Raw genomic sequence first — 24,821 nt, 5'->3', positions numbered from 1 at the left:
ATTGAATGCGCTAATTAAATTAATAAATTAATGTTAGGAGAAAGCAAAGAACATTTTTATAAACACTTTTATAAACTTGGGCTATGCATAGTGATAGCAAAATCCAGAAATAATAAAATTAGACTACTGATGTTGACTGTGTTTTTAAAAAAATAAATACTTCTATAGCACACCTTCCAATTTCAATCCAAATTATTTTTTCACTTTGGACAATATTATCGCCTTTAAAAATAAGAAAATGCCAGAATGGATAAAAAAACAAGATCCATCTATTTGCTGTCTACAAGAGACTCGTTTTAGACCTGAGGACACCTTCAGATTGGAAGTGAGGGGATGGAGAACTATCATGCTACTGGAAGTCAAAAGAAAGCTGGGGTAGCCATACTTATATCAGACAAACTAGACTTTAAATTAAAGGCTGTAACAAGAGATGAAGAAGGGCATTATATAATAATTACAGGGTCTATCCATCAGGAAGAGCTAACAATTATAAATGTCTATGCACCGAATACGGGAGTCCCCAAATATATAAAACAAATTAATCACAAACATTAATCACATAAGCAACCCTATTGATAAGAATGTGGTAATTGCAGGGGACTTTAATACTCCACTTACAACAACGGATAGATCATCTAGACACAGGATCAATAAAGAAACAAGGGCCCTGAATGATACATTGGATCAGATGGACTTGACAGATATACTTAGAACTCTGCATCCCAAAGCAACAGAATACACTTTCTTCTCGAGTGCACATGGAACATTTTCCAAGACAGATCACATACTGGGTCACAAAACAGCCCTTAATAAGTATAAAAGAACTGAGATCATACCATGCACACTTTCAGACCACAATGCTATGAAGCTTGAAATTAACCACAGGAAAAAGTCTGGAAAACCTCCAAAAGCCTTAAAGAACACCCTACTAAAGAATGAATGGGTCAACCAGGCAATTAGAGAAGAAATTTAAAAATATATGGAAACAAATGAAAATGAAAATACAACAATCCAAATGCTTTGGGATGCAGCGAAGGCAGTCCTGAGAGGAAAATACATGGCAATCCAGGCCTATCTCAAGAAACAAGAAAAGTCCTTGGGGTGCCTGGGTGGCTCAGTCGGTTAAGCGTCCGACTTCGGCTCAGGTCATGATCTCACGGTCAGTGAGTTCAAGCCCTGCGTCGGGCTCTGTGCTGACAGCTCAGAGCCTGGAGCCTGCTTCAGATTCTGTGTCTCCCTCTCTCTCTGACCCTCCCCCGTTCATGCTCTGTCTCTCTCTGTCTCAAAAGTAAATAAACATTAAAAAAAAAAAAAAATTAAAAAAAAAAAAAAAAAAAAAAAGAAACAAGAAAAGTCCCAAATACAAAATCTAACAGCATACCTAAAGGAACTAGAATCAGAATAGCAAAGACACCCCAAACCTAGCAGAAGAAGAGAAATAATAAAGATCAGAGCAAAAATAAACAATACAGAATCTAAAAAAACTGTAGCAGATCAATGAAACCAAGAGTTGGTTTTTTGAAAAACTAAACAAAATTGATAAACCTCTAGCCAGGCTTCTCAAAAAGAAAAGGGAGATGACCCAAATAGATAAAATCATGAATAAAAATGGAATTATTACAAAAATAAGAAAATGTGATTTTGTTCATTTTTTTTTTTTTATTTATCTTGAGAGAGAGAGAGAGAGAGAGAGAGAGATTAAGAGACAGAGAGAGCAGGGGAGGGGCAGAGAGAGGAGAGAGAGAATCCCAAACAGGCTCTGCACTCTCAGTGCAGAGCCCGATGCAGGGAGCAGGCTCACCAACTGTGAGATCATGACCTGAGCTGAAATCAAGAGTCAGACACTTAACCAACTGAGCCATCAGGTGCCCCATGATTTTGTTAATTTTTAAAGCATACGTGATCTTATAAAAACTGGAATACATTTTTAAAATTCATTACTAAAATCATGGTAGGATGGGGCGCCTGGGTGACACAGTCAATTGGCATCAGACTTCAGTTCAGGTCATGATCTCACAGTCCGTGAGCTCGAGCCCCCCGCCGGGCTCTGTGTTGACAGCTCAGAGCCTGGATCCTGTTTCGGATTCTGTGTCTCCCTCTCTCTGTACCCCTCCCCCACTCACACTCTGTCTCTCTCTCTCTCAAAAATAAATATTAAAAAAAAAATTTAGTGGGGCGTCTGGGTGGCTCAGTCGGTTGAGCGTCCGACTTCGGCTCAGGTCATGATCTCGCGGTCCGTGAGTTCGAGCCCCATGTCGGGCTCTGTGCTGACAGCTCAGAGCCTGGAGCCTGTTTTGGATTCTGTGTCTCCCTCTCTCTGACCCTCCCCCATTCATGCTCTGTCTCTCTCTGTCTCAAAAACAAATAAACGTTAAAAAAAAAAATTTAGGGGCGCCTGGGTGGCTCAGTCGGTTAAGCATCCGACTTCAGCTCAGGTCATGATCTCACAGTCCGTGAGCTTGAGCCCTGCATCGGGCTCTGTGCTGACAGCTCAGAGCCTGGAGCCTTCTTCAGATTCTGTGTCTCCCTCTCTCTCTGCCCTTCCCTTGCGCATGCTCTGTCTCTGTCTCAAAAATAAATAAAAACATAAAAAAAATTTTTTTTTTAATAAGATCATGGTAGGATGTAGGAAAAGAATACAATAGCATACAAAAAAGTCTGACATTAAGGGTGGAGCTATCAGCTATAATTTTAAGCAACTAGTAATATAAACGGTCGGCACAGGTAGTGCCACGGTTAAAAGTATGATTTAATAAAGTTAATTAGTCCACTAATCTCAACCTCCCAAATTTATTTTAAAGGTAACACAAAACAAACTCACAAAGGTTCAATGTACATAAAAGGGCATATAACTAAAAACAACTAGTGTCCTTTATTTGAGGAACTGTTTAATAAGGTATGACATATCATTGCCACATGATGAGATTACAAAGATGAGATAAAAATTAAAGTGTTTACCCTAACATTTGCAGAAATATAATATGCTATATGCTTACTGCTCACTAGATACTCTGTGATTATATAAAAATCTGTAAAAGCATACACAAGCATAGAATGTGAATAAAAGAAAAACACATGCCTAGGGTCTCTGATGGTTTTTAAAATTATCTTACAACACTGTCTTTAATTTGTTTTATTTTTTAATTAAAAAAATTTATTCCAACCCACCCCTATACCTTAAAAATTAAGAGTTTCTAAAGTACATCTGTATTATTAATCATGTTGAAAGCAAATATTAAGGAAATCATACAGATTTTCAAGTAAAGATGGTAGGGTAAAGCAAAATTATAGAACTTCCCATCTCCCATAACTAATAAAAGAGAAAGAATATATATACGTGTATGTATGTATAATTTTTACCCAAAAACCCACCAGCTAGCTGCAGTCAAACAAAAATTATTTAAAACTAAGTGCCTCTAAACTTTTAAAAGTGCTAGCCAGAAAAAGATTTCTGCACAATGTGGTCTGGTTCCTAGCCTGATGACACTGCCTGAAAGCATCAATGGGAAAAATAGGTGAGATGCTAAAACTTCAAAGTTTTAATAAACATCCTCCAGTTTGGATAGAAATATCTGGTTTGACAGTCCCTAGAAAAGTCCAGGAAAACATCTTCAGCACAGAAGCTCTGAAACCCCAGCTGAGGCCCAGTGGCACCAGAACCCATCAACTTCCAAGGCACTAATCTGATCTGAAGGAAGGATCTGAAGCCCCTAAAATTATATTACACCCTCAGCAGGATGGAGTGAGACCAGTACAGAACACTTAAGGAGACAGAGGAGCCTGGGGCACCAGAAAAGTTCTCTCCACAACACCACCTTACGCCCTTCAACCACAGAGAAGCAGACAGAGAACAACATACAACTGCTCCAAAAGTGTACTGAAAAAAAAGTGTGCAGTAAAAAAAGGAGACAAAGTCACAGTTCAAGTGACAAAGGCATCAGTGGGAATTCACCTATGTTATATCAGAGCAAATACAAAGTCTTGATCTAGCTAGTCAAGTCTTTACCTAGAGAGACAAAAAGAAGTGGCCACACAACTACATAAACAAGGGAGTAGAAGGAAGGAGAGAAACAAATAACAGCTATAGCAAACAAAGGAAGAATCCAGAAAGAAGAAAAATGTAACAAGGAAATAAGAAAATCCCCAGTGAGTTCTTTGTAACAGAGAACAACTTAATAAGAACACACATTTAATAAAACAAGAATTCAAAGATAAAAAGGCAAAATAGGTAAGTTGAAAAGAAGCTATAGAGCTAAGGAAATCAATTAAGAAGTAAAGAACCAAAGACTGAAAATCAAACTAATTGGCAAGGAGAAAAATCTTAAAATAACCTGAGTAGTCAGGAAAAAAAAAGACAAAAGTATCAAAGCACTTAGATAGAAGATGTAAGGCAGAGATTGAACAGAAAGATAAATAGTATCCCTGAAGTAGAATAACTAAATAGAAGAGAAAAAGCAAGTAGACATAACAGAAAATATCCCTAAAATAAAGGAGAAAAAAAATCCACAGAACAGAAGGAAAAATAAAATCAACCATAGATCTAAGTACATATCTAGATTAAGTGAATAAAGCATCGAGGACAAAGAAACAATTCTCCAGGAATGCAGGCAGAAAAAAAAAACACTTTGTAACAATTGAGAGTTTGATGTCATGGACTGCCATTTACTGATCCCTGATGGTTGACATAGACCTATTCTGTGTTGGGTGAAAGAAAAAGGAGAATTTGATTCATTAGTCATTTATTCATTTATCTCTTCTGCTTACTCTTCTGAGCTCAAGTCAATTAAGAATTTCATGCTGACCAGAAAGGACAATCACTCTATGGTACATGGACAGTCAGGTTTTATGTTTGTGTTAACTCTGTAGCCACAGCTAAAACTGTAGAATTGGAAACGATAAAAACTCTCTCACTGCCTGTGTATCTACTATAACTCAGGTAGGTTATTTACCTCTCATTCCAAGTACATATTACTTTCCTACCCCTACAGGGTATTAATAAATTAGATTATAAGCGGCACTGTTCTGATTAGCTTATAGAGATAAATATGCATTTATATAAATTGAACAAGACCAAAACTCTCAAAAACTACGAAAATTGATCTTCAAATATTTTAAATATGTTACACTTTTAAAAATTATTTGTACAGAAATTCAGAAAGGTTTTAAGAACGAAGTTCACATAACTAAGGTAAGTATCTGGCAAAACAAAACTTGTTTTAATAAAACAAGTCTATTTTCTGATTTTTTTATCAGTATTAAAGGTAACATAAGCATATATTTTTATTCAAGTAAAGTAACTTTAATGAAACACATAAACTTAGTGATCAAATAAACCATTCTTACTCATACAACATTTAAGTTTATGAAAATACAAATCTGTGTTTAAATTGAGTGATTCTGACAAATCTTTTTATAGCAACAGTAATTATGTTATATAGTGTTAGATTACAGATAATTTTCAAGAACTTTAAAGATAACTTAAAACCTTAGACTAATACTAAATTAAATTAACTAATGAATAATCATTGGCTCCCTAGATCATTTCTAAGGAAGACAGAATGCTAAAACATTGATTACTAAGCATAATTTCAAGTTTTTATGCTTTTGATTCTTGTTATTGTATGCTGCAGACAGATGACAGCTTGGGACATGTAAATGAACACACTAATTTTTGCTATGTTAAGAAACTGTATATTGGATCCCACTTTTATAAAAATAACATGATAGAAATCACATAAAGTTGTATGTGCACATATTTATTTATTTATTTATTTATTTATTTATTTATTTAAACGTTTATTTATTTTTGAGACAGAGAGAGACAGAGCATGAACAGGGAGGGGCAGAGAGAGAGGGAGACACAGAACCTATTAATAGTGGTCACCATTAGGGAAGAGAGAATTAGGTAACATGAAGATTTCTTTTTACCTTTAAATTCTTATTTAAATATTTTAAACATGCCCATATTTTTGTAATTTAAAAAGTTTTAACTAAAAAACTTTAGTTTTTTAAATCTTAAAAATAAAAATATCTTAAAAATAAAAAACAATTGGGGCGTCTGGGTGGCTCAGTCGGTTGAGCGTCCGACTTCGGCTCAGGTCATGATCTCGCGGTCGTGAGTTCGAGCCCCGCGTCAGACTCTGTGCTGACAGCTCAGAGCCTGGAGCCTGTTTCAGATTCTGTGTCTCCCTATCTCTGATCCTCCCCCGTTCATGCTCTCTCTCTGTCTCAAAAATAAATAAACGTTAAAAAAAAATTAAAATAAATAAATAAAAACAATTTATTCAATACCAAAACAGATTAATAGTTAATCTAACTAAAAATGTGTTCAAAATTAAGTTTAATATTATATAAAATATACTTAAAAACATAAAAATAAAAGATGTTTGGATAAAAATAAAGGATTTTTTTTATTCAACAAATGTAACTTCTTCATAAATACCATTTCAATTTCACCAGACCTCAACCTCAATTTAATATTTCACTTGTCAACTTTATCTTTAAAAATCTATTCTAAACTCACAATTCCCAGTTCTTACCCTCATTATCTCTTTCTATATTGCTACAAAGGCTTCTATATTATTAAGTCTCCCATCTCACTTCACATCCAAACTATCTACAGTTACTCTCTTAAAGCACAGATCTGATATCATTCCGATTAAAAATTATGCATGGCACAGGAACAACAAAATAAAACCCAAAATCCACTATAGAGATCAAGCTTCTCTATTTGGTTCTACACTATCTTTGCAGTACTGTACATTTTAGCCAAAGGTGCATTGTTGGTCATTCCCCAAAATCTATCCCTTATTTTCTACCTTCTTTGCCTTTGCTATTGTAAAGATCACCTTGAAGGCCCCACACTCAAAGTTCAAAATCCCTAACACCCAGAAACCTTTCCAGTTAAAACTGATTTTACATCCTTCTCTATTCCCTTTGCACCGATAATATAGTTGAGTCTGTCCAATTAGTCTGTCTAATTGCGTGGTGCATGTCTATTTGACCCATAAGAAAGTAAACCTGTTAAGAGTTATATACTTTGGGAACCACAAATTTGAAAGATCCTCAACTTTTTTTTTTTTTTTTTTTTACATTTTATTTATTTTTAAGAGAGAGAGACAGACAGAGCCCAAGCAGGGGAGAGGCAGAGAGAGGGAGACACAGAATCTGAAGCAGGCTACAGGCTCTGAGCTGTCAGCACAGAGCCCGACGTGGGGCTCGAACCCGCCAACCGCGAGATCATGACCCAAGCCGAAGTAGGATGCTCAACTGACTGAGCCATCCAGGGGCCCCCAAAAGATCCTCAACTTTTTAAGTACATTCATAATCTCTTAGTGCAAGCTAATTTAATAAATGTAAGTCAAGACTGAAAAATAACTTGGTTTTAGGGGCCTGTAATTAACTGGTAGGAGCTACCTCAAGCAATATGTTGAAAAAGATTCAGAAGTCAAACTCAGACTCTATGATAAATTATCATAATCAAACAACAGTAGCTGACATGACCAGAAAAAGGACAGGGGCAATATCCATTCCAGACGACCTCCATGCCATTATTTTTTATAACAGTCTTTACACAAAACATACTCCCACACCTACAATCACATTCAGGATAACCCTAAGAAAACTAGTAATGATATTCTATATAAGGGTCATTTTGCAAATCACTAAGTAACACACATTAAAGATTCTGCCCTCTGGTGAGTCAGTCTGTGAATCAGAAAGGCTTTAATATTTCCTTGTCTATCACAAGTAGACTAAGGACAGCACATTCTATTCCTTCACTTCTCTATTCCTCTATTTTACTGTCTAAAATGAGAGTAATGCATATTATCTCCCAAGAACACCAGGATATTAATAACTTAGAGGCATAAGTTAAGCCCACAAGAAAGATGCACTATTACTACAAAGTGTTTGGGGTGTCATCACTCAGAAAAATGTACTATTCCTATCAAAAATATTTTTGATTTCTAAATGCACAAATGCTTATAACATAAATAAAATTAATCATCATGGGCTGTGGTTTCAGTATAAACTAATCTGATAGTTCAACTGTAAAGCTTCCATATCTGCCTATATTATGAATATTGTCACTTTATTAGTTAATGAGCTACCTATCATCTTTAAATATTCATGAAATTTTCTTCCACATTTGCTTGTATAACTATGAAATAAAATAAAACATACATTGTGAGTCTGCCTCATTTTAGTAGCTATGCTACCTCTGATGTACTTTCCCTGATATGCAGTCTGTTAAGTGATTAAAAGATGCAGTCATAACAATTTGAAAAAGTACATGTTGGCTACAAAATCTAATGATATCATCTTCTCTGAAACACTTCAATATTGTCTGTGAGCTTTAATTTAATGCTGAACTAAAAATAATACCTGGCATAGGGCCTGGGAATGTCTGAGATTTTCTGATTTAATTTCTGTAAAATGATTTTTTTTTAAGTATAGCACATTTACACTATTAGTATTTCACATCTGAATTTTCAAAACTACATATAAATTTCTCTCTCTCTCTCTCTCTCTCTCTCTCTATATATATATATATATATATATATATAATTTATTGTCAAATGGGCTAACATACAGTGTGTGTTCTAGGTTTTGGGGTAGATTCCCGTGGTTCATTGCTTACAGACAACCCCCAGTGCTCATCCCAACAAGTGCCCTCCTCAATGCCCATTACCCCTTTTCCCCTCTCCCCTGCCCTCCCATCCACTCTCAGTTTGTTCTCTGTATTTAAGAGTCTCTTACGGTTTGTTTCCCTCCTTTTCTGTTTGAAATTATTTTTTCTCCTTCCCTTCCCCCATGGTCTTCTATTAAGTTTCTCAAGTTCTACATATGAGTGAAAACATATGTCTTTCTCTGACTAACTTATTTCACTTAGCATAATACCTTTCAGTTCCATCCACATTGCTGCAAATGGCATGATTTCATCCTTTCTCATTGCCAAGTAGTATTCTATTGTGTATATAAACCACATCTTCTTTATCCATTCATCAATTGATGGACATTTAGACTCCTTCCATAATTTGACTATACTACATATAAATTTCTAATAAATCAAAGTTTTTTTGGGGGGGTTGGTTTTGGTTTGTTTGTTGCTTTTAAAAAGAATCCACAACAAGGGGCGTCTGGGTGGCTCAGTCGGTTACTTGTCAGGTGACTGGATGTCATCTCAGGTCATGATCTTGCGGTTCTTGAGTTAGAGCCCCTCATTTGCCTCCATGCTGACAGTGTGGAGCCTGCTTGGGATTCGGTCTCTCTCCTTTTCTCTCTGCCCTGCCTACACACTCTTTCTCTGTCAAAATAAATAAACTTAACAAAAATAAATAAATAAAATAAAAGGAATCCACAATTGGATGGGAAGGGAAGACAAAAAGCAAACTTTACTTTTACATATGATTATGTATGTATGTATGTATGTATGTATGTATGTATGTATCCTGCTTACCACTCTATCCTTATTTAATATTCACATTACTTGTAGATTTCCTCCCATTTTAAATAGATAAACCAAGATTCAGAAAGGCTAAAATAAAATACTTGTCTAAAAATTCATAAACTACTGAAAAGGATCAGGTTCAAGTCCACCTGATTACAGAGTCCACAAACACTGCCTTCCTGGGAAAGGTATGAAATATTCTGAGAGGCTTACTGAGAGTTAGGGACACGAGTGAAGGAAAGGACTGGATACTAAGGTTAGGGAAGGATAAATACTACAAAGAACCTTTGTATAATTAAATGAGAAGTTTTACAGAGCACTAGAAGTTTTCACTTTTTCAAATTCCTTTCATATCCATTACCTTATCATCTGAGGAAACACCCCCTCACATTCTTTTTTTAGTTTTTCAAATAGCTTGTTAGAAGGTATGAACTGCCTGCATTTGGGGGATGTACATAGGCATAAATTTACTAACGAGACCAAGAGCAATGAACTGAACAGCAATACTGATGACTGCATACCCATAACCACATTTTTTTTAATTTTTACGTTCGTTTATTTATTTTGAGAGAGACAGAGACAGCATGAGTGGGGGAGGGGCAGAGAGAGAAAGGGAGACATAGAATCCTAACCATGCTCCACACTCTCAGCACAAAGCCAAATTCAGGGCTCCAACTCAATAAACTGTGAGATCATGACCTCAGTCAAAATCAAGAGTCAGATGCTTTACCGACTGAGCACCCAGGTGCCCCACCAGTCACTTCTTAATATGTGCTTTCACATTCAAATAACTATATCTTAATTTCTTTTTTTACCTTTTGTTACTCAACCACTTCCCCCAAATCCCTTCCACCCTGTTTCTCTTAGCTTTCATCTGTGGCATAAACTGATTCAAGGCTTGATTACAACAATTAAATAAACAAAATTGACATCTTCAGCCAAAAGTAAAGGTTTAAAACAGTACTTTATTCCAGAGTGTTCATAGTTTTAAAAAGAGCACATCAAGCTCAACACAAAGTCCCATTATTGTATCAAGCTGACCTTTCTGTCCTCCAGTTACAACTTTTTACTCAAGCAGATAGGTATCAAAACAATTTGTGAAAGAGAGGCTTTAAATTAGTCTGTGGCTTAGGAACATTAAATGTTATTAAATGTAGATTCAAGGCATATTACTTTGTGAAATTTTAATTTAAGGAACAAGGAGAATACTGGCAGATAAAGAGAAACCAGAAGTTGCCCTTGGCCAAACCACAAAACTCTCCCTCCAAATTTTATCATTTAGTTCCGGTAAAACTCAACTGTGTGGGGCATGCAAACAACATTAAGGTGCTGAGGGCTAAGTAAAGATGACAGATGTCAAGCTGCTTGAATAATGGCCAAGCCTAACACCTGAGTGGTTGCACTGCCTTTTAAAATAGTATGTAGGCATAACAATTAACCATAGACATTTTATAAAACACTGGGTATAGAAAAATCATGGCATGCAATCCTTCAGTATTTTGGACCTGCTCAAGCAAAGTTCCTAAATTAAATAGGCAATGAGGACAGGGCTATAGATGATCAAGTATCAGGGAGAAGAGTGACAGGTGTAACATGAACACAGATTGCTACGCTATAAATTCACATATGGTACAGACTAAATTTGATACACCTGAACACATTACCCAACCCTAAGCTTGTTCAGTATACAGCAGACAATAAATGAAATCCCAAAATGAAATATTTTGTTAAGATTTAGCTGTACTGAAAGAATAATATCGTAGAAAAATAAATTTTAGTAGTAACTTTGACCTAATAGAATATAACATGGTAATTTTTTAAAAGAGCTAACTATTGGTTACATGCAACAATACAGATGAATCTAGCAAGATCCTTTAAACAAAAGAATCCAGATATTTAAGAGTACATATAGTGTGGTTCCATTTATAAAGATCAGAATGTCACTTCCACTTAGGCTGTAGAAAGCTGCAACGAATGTCACTACTACCTAACAACCTGGAACAGCCAGATAATCTTCAAAATCCTAACTTTTCTTGAGCCAATCAGAGAGCCAACATCAGAAGGCAACCTCTTTTTCCCTCAATAGGTCTCAGCTTATACTTCCATTCAGAGAACTCCCAATGTCTAGATCTCTACATTTAACTCCTCCCACAGAAGTCTCTTGATTTAACAGTACCATAAGGCATAAACTGCTTTAATCAAGGCTTGAGAAGTTTCAAGAGAAAAACTACCTTGGAAAATGGTAAAGGGTAATTAATGGTTAAGAGGGTTGTGAAGCTGCCCAGATTAGAATGTTATACTCACCACTTCCTAGGAGTATGGCATAGAACGAATTACTTGGTCTCTCATTAAAATTCAGTTTTTCATATGTAAATAATGGATAAGTAATAGTACCTAATCATGGCTTTGATCTTTTAGGCCATGCTGTTTGCAGATTACTATAACAATCTAATCTGATGAAGCTAATCTGGACCTCTTTTAACATTTGCAAAGGGATTTTTCATGAAAACACTATCAAGTAATAAGAACAACAGGCATCCTTGACCCCTACCACACCAGAATGCTACCATAATACAAAGCTCAGAAATGATGCAAAAATTGCTATGTCCCACATTACTTTATGGTTTACCTAAGTGAGATACTTAATAATTTACTTTTTAAGTAAAACAAAATGTTTCCACCAAAATGTCCAAGTCACAATACATTGTATCCAAACAAGTCACAATGCAAATACATCCATTTTCAATTTATTAATATATATATATTTTTTTTTTCATTATCAGCATAGGAATCAAATTTCATTATCAGCATGGCACAGACCTCTCTAATACTCCCAGCTCCCTTCCCATATTTAAACTTTAAAAACACAGTATTTAATACAAAACACTATATTAAATCACAAAACTCATTTTAATATATCTCAAATACAACCGAACAACTAATATTTAAATAATAAACCAACCTGATAAAATTAGGTAACAAATCGTTCTGACAACCAAATACTGAGTAATACACAGAATTCAATAGTATACACTTGGTGCAAGACCGATTGGGACACCTAATATAAGCTTTCTCTGATAATTCAAGAGGCACCTCAAGACCACAGGATCTGTCCCAGAGCTATCATAACAACTCAGTTATTTCATTAAAATAGAGATTTCATGGATTAGAGATTTCTAGCTGAAAGAATAGCTGGATTGCAGCCCTCCATTCTTACAGAATTTCAAAGAATGGACATTCAATGTTTTCTATCTAGTTCCTTCAAGGTGCAAGTGCCCATAAAGCAGACAAACCAATTTCCAGTCAGTTCTTGAATTATATACAATAATATTAGTAATAACCGAATCAACTAAACCTTTGGGAATACGGCTCTTAAAAAAAAAAAAAGGTCTACCTATAGCTGAGAGTTAGAGGTTTCCATCACTTGAGTCAATAATAGTAGGAGAAGGTTGCAGGAGTCCTTTTGAGGAGCAAACTTCACAAAACCAATCAGGGTCCTGGGACCATGAGGAAAAAATAAATGCTGGAGGTTCATATATCCTACATACAAAGGTTCCTCTACTCACTTCCAACTCATAAGCTTTTGTACTTGTAAAGGAAGCAAGTAAACATATGAGAGAAGATAGGAATCTCTTTTTTCCTCAATAGGTCTCAGTTTGTACATGCCTATCAGCATGAGCATGTTACCAAGAATGTGATACTATCTGAAGTATCTATCTGAAGGTAGATTTTTCTTGCATAAGCCAACTACTTGAACGAATGCTCAGGCAAAGCTGCAAGAAAGAACGAAGTTGACCTTAGGTCACTATCTGATTTTTCAAGGGTAACTGTGATTTTACAAGATTTTTAACCTACATGCTAACTAACTAGAACCTAACCTCAAACAAGATGTCCTTTGTGGTTATATATGTCTTCCGAATCACCATAAGCAGAAGAAACATAGATAAGCAATTTAAGATACATACATGTAGACCTTCTCTACAAAGTCTAAAGGGCTAACTACAGCCAGCAGGTAAGGAAAGAAATCTGTCCTGAAATTAAAAGGAAAAGAACCCATAGCTAAAAACATGCATTAAATCACACTCTCTTCTCCAATAAAACTATTACTGTATGCTTTCCACCACACTAATACAATGTCATCTTTAATACCATTTATTTGTTGACTAAATATTTACTGAGCATTCATTATAAGCCAGTCACTGGACAAGTTCCCAGGGATTTAGTTGTGACTAAAACAGATATCAAACCTTGCATTCACACAGCAAAGACTGGACATGCGTGTAAAAACAGTAAAACATGCACAAAAATATAATTAGTCTTATAAAAGATGGTATCAGGACATACACTGGGGACCAAGTTCTATTTCCAAGGTTTCCATGATAGTATAGGTAGTCATCAGCCCAGGATTATTCCACTAATTACTTATAAAGGCTCATGGTTGATTTATTAAGGTGTTTCAGGATTCACAGCTCGCACAACATACCATGGTCTACCACTAACGTATGTTTGCACATAGAGTTTCTTCTGCCTGGCAGGGACAATCCCTCACCCTTCACGTGTTCTATATAATATCAAGCAACCTTTACAGACCCCAGCATACCAGGGTAAGTTGTGGGCTCCTATTTTTTGTCAACAAACCAAAAAGTGCTCTTCAGACCACTTCAGGTTTATGTTCTCCCCACTGGAGGCCAAGTTCTTTGAGAACCCAGACTATCCTTTCACTCATCTGTTTCCTCACTCTGGTCCTCAGACATAGCCTGGCACAAAACTGGTGTTTCATAAACGTAGGTGATTTATAAATGAAGAGCATATCCCTTAACAGTGTCTTGCTGAGAACTGTCAGTTTTACCTCAAATCCACAGTATCAACATTTCTGTATAAAAATCGTAACACAGCTTGACACAAAATAGGCAGTATATTTCAACTAATACCTGAGGTCCTACAAAACTAGTTTATAAATTTCTGTATAATCTCTTTTCCTAGGCAAAACAAGTACTCAAATTCATGATATTGGTTTTTTCTCACCCCTCCACAAACTATACTGGGTTATGAAACCCAACAAGCAAATAAATCTCTTCCCTGACAGCTTCCTTCTTACTTAATAATTTATTCTAATTTAGAATCTCAGTCCCTACACATATCCATGATATCAAACTCTTTAGTCTTTTTGAAGAAGAAATTAAAACTTCTGGCATAAAACATCATTAAAAAAAAAAAGAAATTACAAAAGAAATGGGACATGACCCACTCAGTCTCAGTCTGTGCTCTTTATATGCTGACTCCTTGTGTCATTGAATTACAAACTATTTTAGGTAATTACCCCACAACTTTTAACAGCAACAAGGACACCCACACTTTAACATTTTTAAAAAGTAAAACTTCTCAAACTAGTTAACAGCATTTAATCAATCTCCAGAGTTCTGACACTGAGAATCTTCTTGACTTGGCAAGTATCAAAAGTTAGGTACAATGTTTCCATCTCCAAATTAATTGTGAAGTATGGATAAAACATAAGGACCATTAAATATAAGAACATTCTTACTGTGCTTAAGACCAACACAATTCAACTTCCTCCTCTGTAGGGAAGCCCAGTTTAAGCCACTGCATACCTCTACCTCAGATTACTGCAACACTTTTTTATTAAGCACCTATGAGACAAGATCCTGAAAAATAAACAAGGTAAGATATAATACCTTCTAGGAGAAGCTTAAGATCTGGCAAAGGAACTCCTACCTAAGGAAGGAATATCTCATTACAGTAACAACTTACATTCATTCAGTCATCCAACATTTACTGCAAGCCTACTAAAAGTCAGGCTCTGTGCCTGAGGGTGTGGATACAGTAAGATATTCCACATACAGAAAAAGACATATAGACAATAAAAGGGCAATGAAGTGCTATAATGGCTACAGGAGAAGTGTATAGAGTAGTACATGGGGACACACACTCAAAGAGTCCTTAACTGGGAGAAGAGGATATCATAAAAAGCTTCATAAAGGAGGCAATGTTCAAGCTGGGTCTCAAATGATAAATAGCAAACAATAATAAAGACACTGCATGTGAGGAGCAACACAGCCTAAGAGCCTAAACAGAAGCACAGAACCAGCATGGCATATTCAGCAAACAGTTATTAACTGTTATTAAACAAGAGCAGATAATAGGGTTCAAAGAAATGGAACAGGAAAAGAGAACACTGGAAAGAAAACACAGCCTGTGGAAGGCCTCACGTGCCATACTAAGAATTGTGGACTTTACTATGGGCAGTAAGGAAGTCAAGGGTTTTAAGCCAGAAAAAACAATAATCTGACCTCAATGCTGAAATGTCTGAAATTCTGAAATTTTGACATGATTTCAGTACGGAGGATGGACTAGAGGAAGAATGGGAGATAGACTGGCAAGAGAAAGATGGCAAGAACTGTACAAAAAAGTTAGAGAAAAGGTTCAAATACAAAAGGTATTAGCACTATTGAATCTTAGGAATTTTATCACAGGGCACCTGGGTGGCTCAGTCAGGTATGAGTGTCTAATTCTTGATTTCGGTTAGGGTCATGATCTCATGAGTTCATGAGTTTGAGCCCCCCATTGAGCTCTGTGCTGGCAGTGTGGAGACTGCTTGGATTTTCTCTCTCTCTGCCCCTCCCTGTTTGTGCTTGCTCTCTCTCTCTCTCTCTCCCTCCCTCAAAATAAATAAATTTAAAATTAAAAAAAAAAAAAAGAATTTCGGGGTGCCTGAGTGGTTCAGTTGGTTAAGTGTCCAACTTCAGTTCAGGTCATGATCTCACAGTTTATGGGTTCAAGGCCCACATTGGGTTCTGTGCTGACAGCTCAGCCTGAAACCTGCTTAAGATTCTGTGTGTGTCTCTATCTCTCTGCCCCTCCTCCTCTCTCTCTCTCTCTCTCTCTCAGAAATAAACATTAAAATTTTTTTTAAAAAAAGAATTTTATCACAATAGTGAACACAAAATGAGAACACAATATTTAATGAGTAAATAGATCAGTAATTGACTGATTAAATGTAAGAGATGAAAGAAAAAATAAGCTTCCAGATTTCAGGCTGTCTGATCTGACAGAGGATAGTATCTTTTTTTTTTTTTTTTTAATTTTTTTTTTCATCGTTTTTTATTTATTTTTTTGGAACAGAGAGAGACAGAGCATGAACGGGGGAGGGGCAAAGAGAGAGGGAGACACAGAATCGGAAACAGGCTCCAGGCTCCGAGCCATCAGCCCAGAGCCTGACGCGGGGCTCGAACTCACGGACCGCGAGATCGTGACCTGGCTGAAGTCGGACGCTTAACCGACTGCGCCACCCAGGCGCCCCGATAGTATCTTTAACTAAGGGCAAACATTATGTCTAGAGAAAGAGATCATGAACTTAGCATGTCAACCTGACTTTGAAGTACTTATAGGAGGTAGAGGTGGGGGTGTTTACTGTCATGTAAGAGAGTCTGAAATGCAAGGACAACATCTGAATGGAGATGATGATTTGGGAATCATTAGCATAGAGATAATGGTCAAATGTTCCACCAAAATCAGGAGAGGCCACCTAGAGAAGATGTAGTACAAGGAGGAAAAGGCTACGGGCACTGTCCAGGGGATCACCAACATTTAAGGGATAACCAAAAGAAAAAAAAAAAAAAAGTAACAAAGAAGGCCAAGAATGTATGATCCAAGAGGGAAGAAAAGAACTGGAAGAGAATTTTTAAATGGTAATAGTAGTGTCAAATTCCACAGATAAGGAAAGAAAACTAAAAAGAATGATTTGACTTAGTAGTTTACAAATTTGGTCACTTTTGCCAAAGCAGTTTCAGGAGACAAGATGAGGCACAGAAAAATTACTCTGGTGAGTTCAAGAGTAAAAAAATAAAGAAATGGAGTCAGGAAACAGTCTTTTAAAGACAAGAAAAAAGCCAGTAACTTAAGACAATATAAATGCAATCGTTTCATTTTTTTCTAATTTTGTGCCCTCTTTTCTGGGCACCTGGGTGGCTCTAAGATGCAGGGAAAGAGCTAAAAGAGAAAGTTAAAATTTTAAAACAGTGGGAACAGTACCTAGAGCAAGCACCCATAGGATACAAGTTCAAGATGGGCTTCTACTCCCATTATGAGATTAGACAAGAAAATAAGGCAGAGGTTCTAATTTATAGCTAAGTTGTGAAAAAGGTGGCAGCTTGTCCAGGGCTCTAGCCCCAGGAACACTGAACACTGCAACTATAGTAGCCACACTAATTGTGGGCCCCATTAGTCCACCTTAGTCAGGAGTGGCTCAACCTGCAGAGTATGGGAATTGGGCTTGCAGCTGAATGGGGCTACAAAAGCTAGGGACTTACTAAATGGTTGTGAGCACATAGGAAAATTGTGCAATACAAATAATTTCAAGGGGCACCTGGGTCTGACTCTTGATTTCAGCTCAGATCATGATCCCAAATTCATGGGATGGAGCCCCACATGGGGCTCTGCACTGAGTGTGGAGCCTGCTTAAGATTCTCTCTCTCTCTCTCTCTCTCTCTCTCTCTCTCTCTCTCTCTGTCTCGCTCTCTCAGGGCACCTGGGTGGCTCAGTCAGTTAAGCATCTGACTTTAGCTCAGGTCACGATCTCACAGTTTGTCAGTTCGAGCCCTGCATCGGGCTCTCTGCTATCAGCACAGAGCCCGTTTCAGATCCTCTGTCACCCTTTCTCTCTGCCCCTTCCCTGCTGGTTCTTGCGCGCTCTCTCTCTCTCTCTCTCTCTCTCTCTCATTCTCTCTTTGCCCCCACCCCTGCTTGCATACTCTCTCTCTAAAATTTTTTAATTAAAAAAAATTTTTTAAAAAGCATAATGAAAGTGCATACAACATATACTCAGTAATTTAATTAAAAGACTCGTTTTTAGAAGCACCTAGGTGGCTCAGTTGGTCAGGCGGCCAAGTCTTGATTTCTGCTCAGGTCATGATTTCACAGTTTGTGAGTTTGAGCCCCACATCGGGTCTGCGCTGACAGCACAGAGCCTACTTGGGATTCTCTATCTTCCTCTCTCTCTGCCCTTCCCCTGTTCACTGTCTCTCAAAAACAAAAAAAAAACAAAAAAACAAAGAAGAAAGAAAGAAAAGACTCATTTTTAAAATTCTCAGCATCCAGGGGCGCTTGGGTGGCTCAGTCAGTTAAGCATTTGACTTCAGCTCAGGTCATGATCTCACAGTTCGTGAGTTTGAGCCCTGCATCAGGCTCTGTGCTGACAGCTCAGAGCCTGGAGCCTGCTTTGGATTCTGTGTCTCCCTCTCTCTCTGTTGCTCCCCTGCTCATGCTCTCTCTCTCCCTCTCAAAAATAAATAAATACTTAAAATAAAAATAAAAATAAGATTCTCAGCATTCAGCAGAGTCAGACACATAAAAGATATCAGTGCATACAAATGAATGATGTTCTGGGGCTAACTCAGGCCTAAATCCCAAGAGACAGGAAATTCTTTTTTTTTTTTTTCCTTTAGTTACAAATGTTTAACTTTATTTGCACCAGTTGACCTAAGAGCATCATTGTTGGATTTGGTTGTGCAATAGTTTGCTGATATCTGGTCTAAATTTTTTTTATATGAAATTTATTGTCAAATTGGTTTCCATACAACACCCAGTGCTCATCCCAAAAGATGCCCTCTTCAATACCCATTACCCACCCTCCCCTCCCTCCCACCCCCCAATCAACCCTCAGTTTGTTCTCAGTTTTTAAGAGTCTCTTATGCTTTGGCTCTCTCCCACTCTAACCTCTTTTTTTTTTTTTTTTTCTTCCTTCCCCTCCCCCATGGGTTTCTGTTAACTTTCTCAGGATCCACATAAGAGTGAAAACATATGGTATCTGTCTTTCCCAAGAGACAGGAAATTCTGTAGAAGGTAGACTCTGCAGTGTCTCTATAACTTGGAACAAAAAACTCTTCTTTCTATGGGACCAAGAGGGTGGAAAGACCTAACTGTCCCTGCTGAAGACAAGAGAGGACAACATGACTGTGAGAGGCCTTAATGATTATAGCTAATTGTTATCAAGAATGGTATATGCATGGCACTGTTTTAAGCAGTTTATAAGAACTATTGTATCTTAACCACACTGTAATAAAACAAAAGTACATTTATTCTCATCTGAGAGCTGGAGAAACTGAAGTTTGCAGACATTAAATAACTTGTCCAAGTTCATACAGATAAGATACAAAGACCACTGAACCCAAGTCGGTGGCACTCAATATGGAGTGTAGTGGTAGGAGGAGTAGCAACAGTAATAGCATCTCTAACACTTTTATAGCTCTTACTATGTGTTAGGCAATGTTCTAAGGATTTCACATATATTAATCTATTTAATCTCCACTTTACAAAGTAAATATGATCTCTACTTTACAAACAAGGAAATTAAACGGAGAGGGGTTAAGCAGTTTTCTCAAGGTCACAAAGCTAGTTAGTAGTGGGGCTAGGATTCAAATTTAATTACCCTATATAGCTTCTCTCCAATTCATTTTCTTAACCTAACACTCAATATACCTGCGTTTTCCAAACTGCTGATCATGACATAAATTTATTGGTTTATGACAAGCAAGTTTTGTTGTAAATGAAAGGACTACAATAGAATGGACTCCCCCATTCTTTTCCCAGTGCGTTCTCTAGTGCCACACAAGGTGGCTGAGATCCTGGAGGTGGCAAACTACAGGAAAAGCATAAGTAATTGATGTGTTTAGTTCCATAACAGCTGGGGAAGGAAGTTTTAACAGTCAAAAAGCATTCAAAAATTTATTCATGGAGCACAAATCGGAAAATCTGTTTCTTCTTCTATAAGTGTAAAAGCTTTGTAGAATAGGTAAGAGAAAATATTGAAGGATTATTCAAAGTAACTGTAAAAAATACAAAAAATAACCTTTTTCTAAAATATCAACACTTCAGGGAAACTTCTAGAAGAATATGAACAAAAGGGTGCAGAACTGAAAACATAAAGTTAAAGATGTTCAATTTAACTCTAATAAGAAAAAAAAAAAAAAGTAGCCACTGAACACAAGTATGTAAAATTAAAAGAAAGAAAAAAAAGAACCAGTTACCAGTCTCCTGAAGAACTGAAAACAATACACAAACTGCAATTTTTTTCAAGAATATCGGAGTATGAAAAAAATCATTTTTTAACAATGAATTGTAACATGAGTAAGAACTGTATCTTATAATAACTTTTTTTTTCAGGTTTACTTATTTGTTTTTTTAGTAATCTCTATACCCAATGTGGAGCTCAAATTCACAACTCTGAGATCGAGTCATATGCTCTTCCAACTGAGCCAGCCAGGCACCCTATGTATCTTAAAATAACTCCATATAGCTAAAGCTAAAAAAATGAAATGTGAATTATGAGTCAGACAAACACTACAAACAAAAAAAGAATTAAAGTTTCTTCTACATTAAGCCAAAGAAGATACTCTCATCACCTAAAGAAATTAGAGATGGCTAAGAAGTCAGCAGAGGAAAATGAAAAGCAATGTTCTAAATAGGAAGATGACCCCAAAAGAATACAAAAACACGAATTTGAAAGGACATATGCACCCCTATGTTTACTGCAGCAACATAACCAAATTATGGAAGCAGCCCAAGTGTCCATCATTAGATGAATGGATAAAGAAGATGTGGTATATATACTCAATGGCATATTATTCAGCCATAAAAAAGAATAAAATCTTGCCATTTCCAACAACACAAATGGAGGTAAAGAGTATAAATGCTAAGAAAAATAAGTCAACCAGAGAAAGACAAATACTGTATAATTTCACTCATATGTGGAATTTAAGAAACAAAACAAATGAACAAAGGGAAAAGAGAGAGAGAGAAACCAAAAACCAGACTTTTAACTATGGAGAACAAACTGATGGCTACCAGAAGGGGGTGGGGGGAGAAGATGGATGAAATGGGTGAAGGGGATTAAGAGGGGATCTTGATGAGCACGGAGTAATATATAGAGTGATATATTGTTGAGTCACTATATTGTACACCTGAAACTAACATAACACTGTATGTTAATTATACTGGCATTAAAATAAAAATAATATTAAAAAATAATAAATAGGAAGATGACAAAAAGAGCACTGGAAGCAGAACTGGCTGATCCAGATGATCCAGAGAGAAGTTTTGAAAAGCAGTTTGAGAAAGAAATCTTAAGTAAAAGGAGCAATACTGAACTGGAAGCTAGTCAGCTTCATCATTTTAAGGAAGTTAAGGAACAAATAAGGGAAAATGTAGCTATAAAATGACAACTGGAAAATTTTTCAGTAAGACAAGACAGATGAAGGAAGACTTATTTTTGAAAAGAGAAAACAGGTGAAGTTCAGAGTAATCTAAAACTTCTGATTAAAGAACAAAAAGAAGGCAACGAGATGTAAGAAGAGTATACAAATAGATGTAGGCATTGATTGAAAGAGAAAAACGTTAAATGGAAACTCTGATTGATATAACTGAAAAATCAAAATCAAAACTGTCTGAAGATAAAAAAGAATTCATTATCTTATTTGAGGTGAATTACAAAATAATACTGGAATGAGCCACCATGAGGGAAAATACCAGCAAAGGAGAATAGAAGTTCTGGATTGCCTTAAAAGGCTTTATCTGAATTCTATAATCAAACTGTCAATGAAAGATTAAAGTAGATAAAAGTGGTGACAGACTCAGTTCCTTTACATGGAGTGATTCTATTTGTGTGTGGTACTGTTCTTATTGTCAGATCAAAAAACCAAGGCATGTCACATTCAGTGGACTTAGAGTAAGAAACTTGCCTGCAGTGTTCCTTAAAACCTGAAAAAGTACTATAAAATTATTTTATGTAAACACCTTTGCTTTTCTAAGTGTCTCTTATAAGGAAAACCAATACAGAACCTAAAATGGTTATAGCTTTCGCAGTTTCTATAATGATCAGTTAGATTTTCAAAATTAATTTTGCAACATTTCACAGAGTAATTTTATACATTGGAAATTAGATTTATTGTAGTAATATCCTAAAGCAGACTTTTCCTATTTGTAATGAATCAATATTCCTGCTATACATACAAGAACAGAGCAATAAAAAATATCAAAAGCCATCATGCATAGTATTCCATGGCACTTCAGTTTGTTATGTGTGCATATGTGTGTGTAGCACATAAAATGTTCCAAACATCACACAATGTAAAATACAATGTATTTTATGTAATGTGTAAGAAATTTTTTCTGCATTGGTATTCCTTAAAATATAAAGACCCTATCAACAAACTTTTACATATACAGAAATCTTGCACATTGGCCACTATTCATCCAGAGGACTGCTTCCTTCCTTCTTCCTCCTTCCCCAGTGCTTCTCCTATAATCAGCTGACCTGAGTGGACACTGCCATCTTATGGCCAGTGCAAAGAAATTTATGTCTTGGGGCCTTGCTCATATCCCTCCTTTCCCACATTGTACCTTCAAGATTAAGACTCTTTTGCCTTTAAAGGATTGTGAAGATAAGTCATCATTTTGTCTGTCTTTACTCTTATAAGTAATCCTATCCTATAAAATTTCTTATTCTGGTACTGTCTATAGAACTTTCTGTGATAATGGAAATATTCTGTATCTGCCCTGTCCAATAATGTAGACACTAGCCACATGTGGCTACTGAGCACTTGGGAGTGTGGCTACAATGACTAAGGAAATGAATTTTTATTTTTATTTAATTTTACCTCATTTAACCTTAAATAGCTATATGTGACTAGTGGCTACCATAATGTAAAGCCTAGTATTATACACAAACATAAAAACAAGTATTATTTATCCTTCTCTACTGTCATTTCAAATTCTTGCCCAGTTATCATGTCAGAAGAAAAAACCTCTTATTTATTTTTATTCCACTTATGAATCACAAAATGTACGTGTGGGAGACAAAGCTTGAAAAATAGATAAATCACACCTGTCAAAATGGCTAAAATCAACAACACAAGAAACAACAGGTGTTAGTGAGGATATGGAGAAAAAGAAACTCTCTTATATTGGGGTGCAAATTGGTGCAGCCACTGTGGAAAACAGTATGGAGGTTCCTCAAAAAGTTAAAAATAGAACTACCTTATGATCCAGCAAATGCACTACTGGGTTATTTACGCAAAGAATATAGGAACACTAATTCAAAGGGATACAGTCACCCCTATGTTTAGAACAGCATTATTTCCAATAGTCAAAATATGGAAGCAGCCTAAGTGTCCATTGATACATGAATGGATAAAGAGGATGTAGCATACATATACAATGGAGTATTATTCAGCCATAAAAAAATAAAATCTTGCCATTTGCAAAAACATAAATGAAGCTAGAATATAATGCTAAGCAAAATAGATCAGTCTGAGAAAGACAATTACCATATGATTTCACTCATATGTAAAATTAAAGAAACAAAACAAACAATAGGATGCCTGGGTGGCTCAGCTGGTTGAGCACCCAACTCTCAATTTTGACTAAGGTCATGGTCCTGGGGTTGTAGGATGGAGTCCTGTGTCAGGCTCTGCACTGACAGTGAAGCCTGCTGTGAGACAGTGAAGAGGGATTTTCTCTCCCTCCCTCTGACCCTCTCTCCTGCTTAGGCTTTCTCTCTCTAAACAAAAAGAGAAAGAAAGAAAGAAAGAAAGAAAGAAAGAAAGAAAGAAAGAAAGAAAGAAAGAAAGAAAGAAAGAAAGAAAGAAAAGGAAAAGGAACAAACAAAACAAACAAAAGGAAAAAATAAGAGACAGAGAAACAAATCAAGAAACAGACTCTTAGGAAGAGTTAAGATGGCGGAGAAGCAGAGAAACCCTCGTCTTTCTGCATCCCTCAAACATGGCTGTATTGAGGTCAGAACACTTGGAATACCCAGAAAATCAATCTGCACACTGGCAGAAGGATCTCCATGGTTGGAGCGAGACAGCGTGGCAAGTGGAAGGTATATGGAAGTGAACTGGGGAAGAGAAAAATGGCAGTGCCGTGGAAGGGAGGGTATACTTTCTGCTGAGAGACAACAGGTAGAGAAAAAGGGGTTGAAAGAGGGTGGCATTGGGTTCCCACAAGAGGAAAACATCTCTGGACCACAGATTGGGTAGTGAGAAGTACTGAGTGTCACAGGTTTTTTTGCAGACAGCATGTGGAGCTCAAACTCAGAGGTTTTGGAAGTGCACAACTTTCTCCAGAGGAGAGCTATGGCATGCTCCTCTGGGGAAAAGCATGGAGCTGGCCCCAGAGTACATAGTATGGTGTAGGGATCTCCAGGGTGCACTGGGAGAGAACATTCCCCTTCCTGGAGTACTTCTGGAAGAGGGTATATTGCCTCTCCAAGGACAAAAGACCCTGTAGGTGCCAGCAAAAGGCCTTTCACCAGCAGGGGACAGAGGCATGCCCAGAGGGTATATAACCTTATTGC

The 24,821-nt window shown here is 36.6% G+C and overlaps 1 protein-coding gene across 2 annotated transcripts in view; it reads right to left on the bottom strand.

The window, feature by feature from the left end:
* Positions 1 to 24,821, bottom strand: part of CCSER2 (coiled-coil serine rich protein 2) — a 186,860-nt gene that overhangs the window by 135,234 nt on the left and 26,805 nt on the right. The window lies entirely within an intron of this gene.

The sequence above is a fragment of the Panthera leo genome, chromosome D2, assembly GCF_018350215.1.
Source record: "Panthera leo isolate Ple1 chromosome D2, P.leo_Ple1_pat1.1, whole genome shotgun sequence".
NCBI classification, from domain to species: Eukaryota; Metazoa; Chordata; class Mammalia; order Carnivora; family Felidae; genus Panthera; species Panthera leo.
Note: the sequence above shows the minus strand (reverse complement) of the source record. Positions and strands in the feature narration are given on the sequence as shown.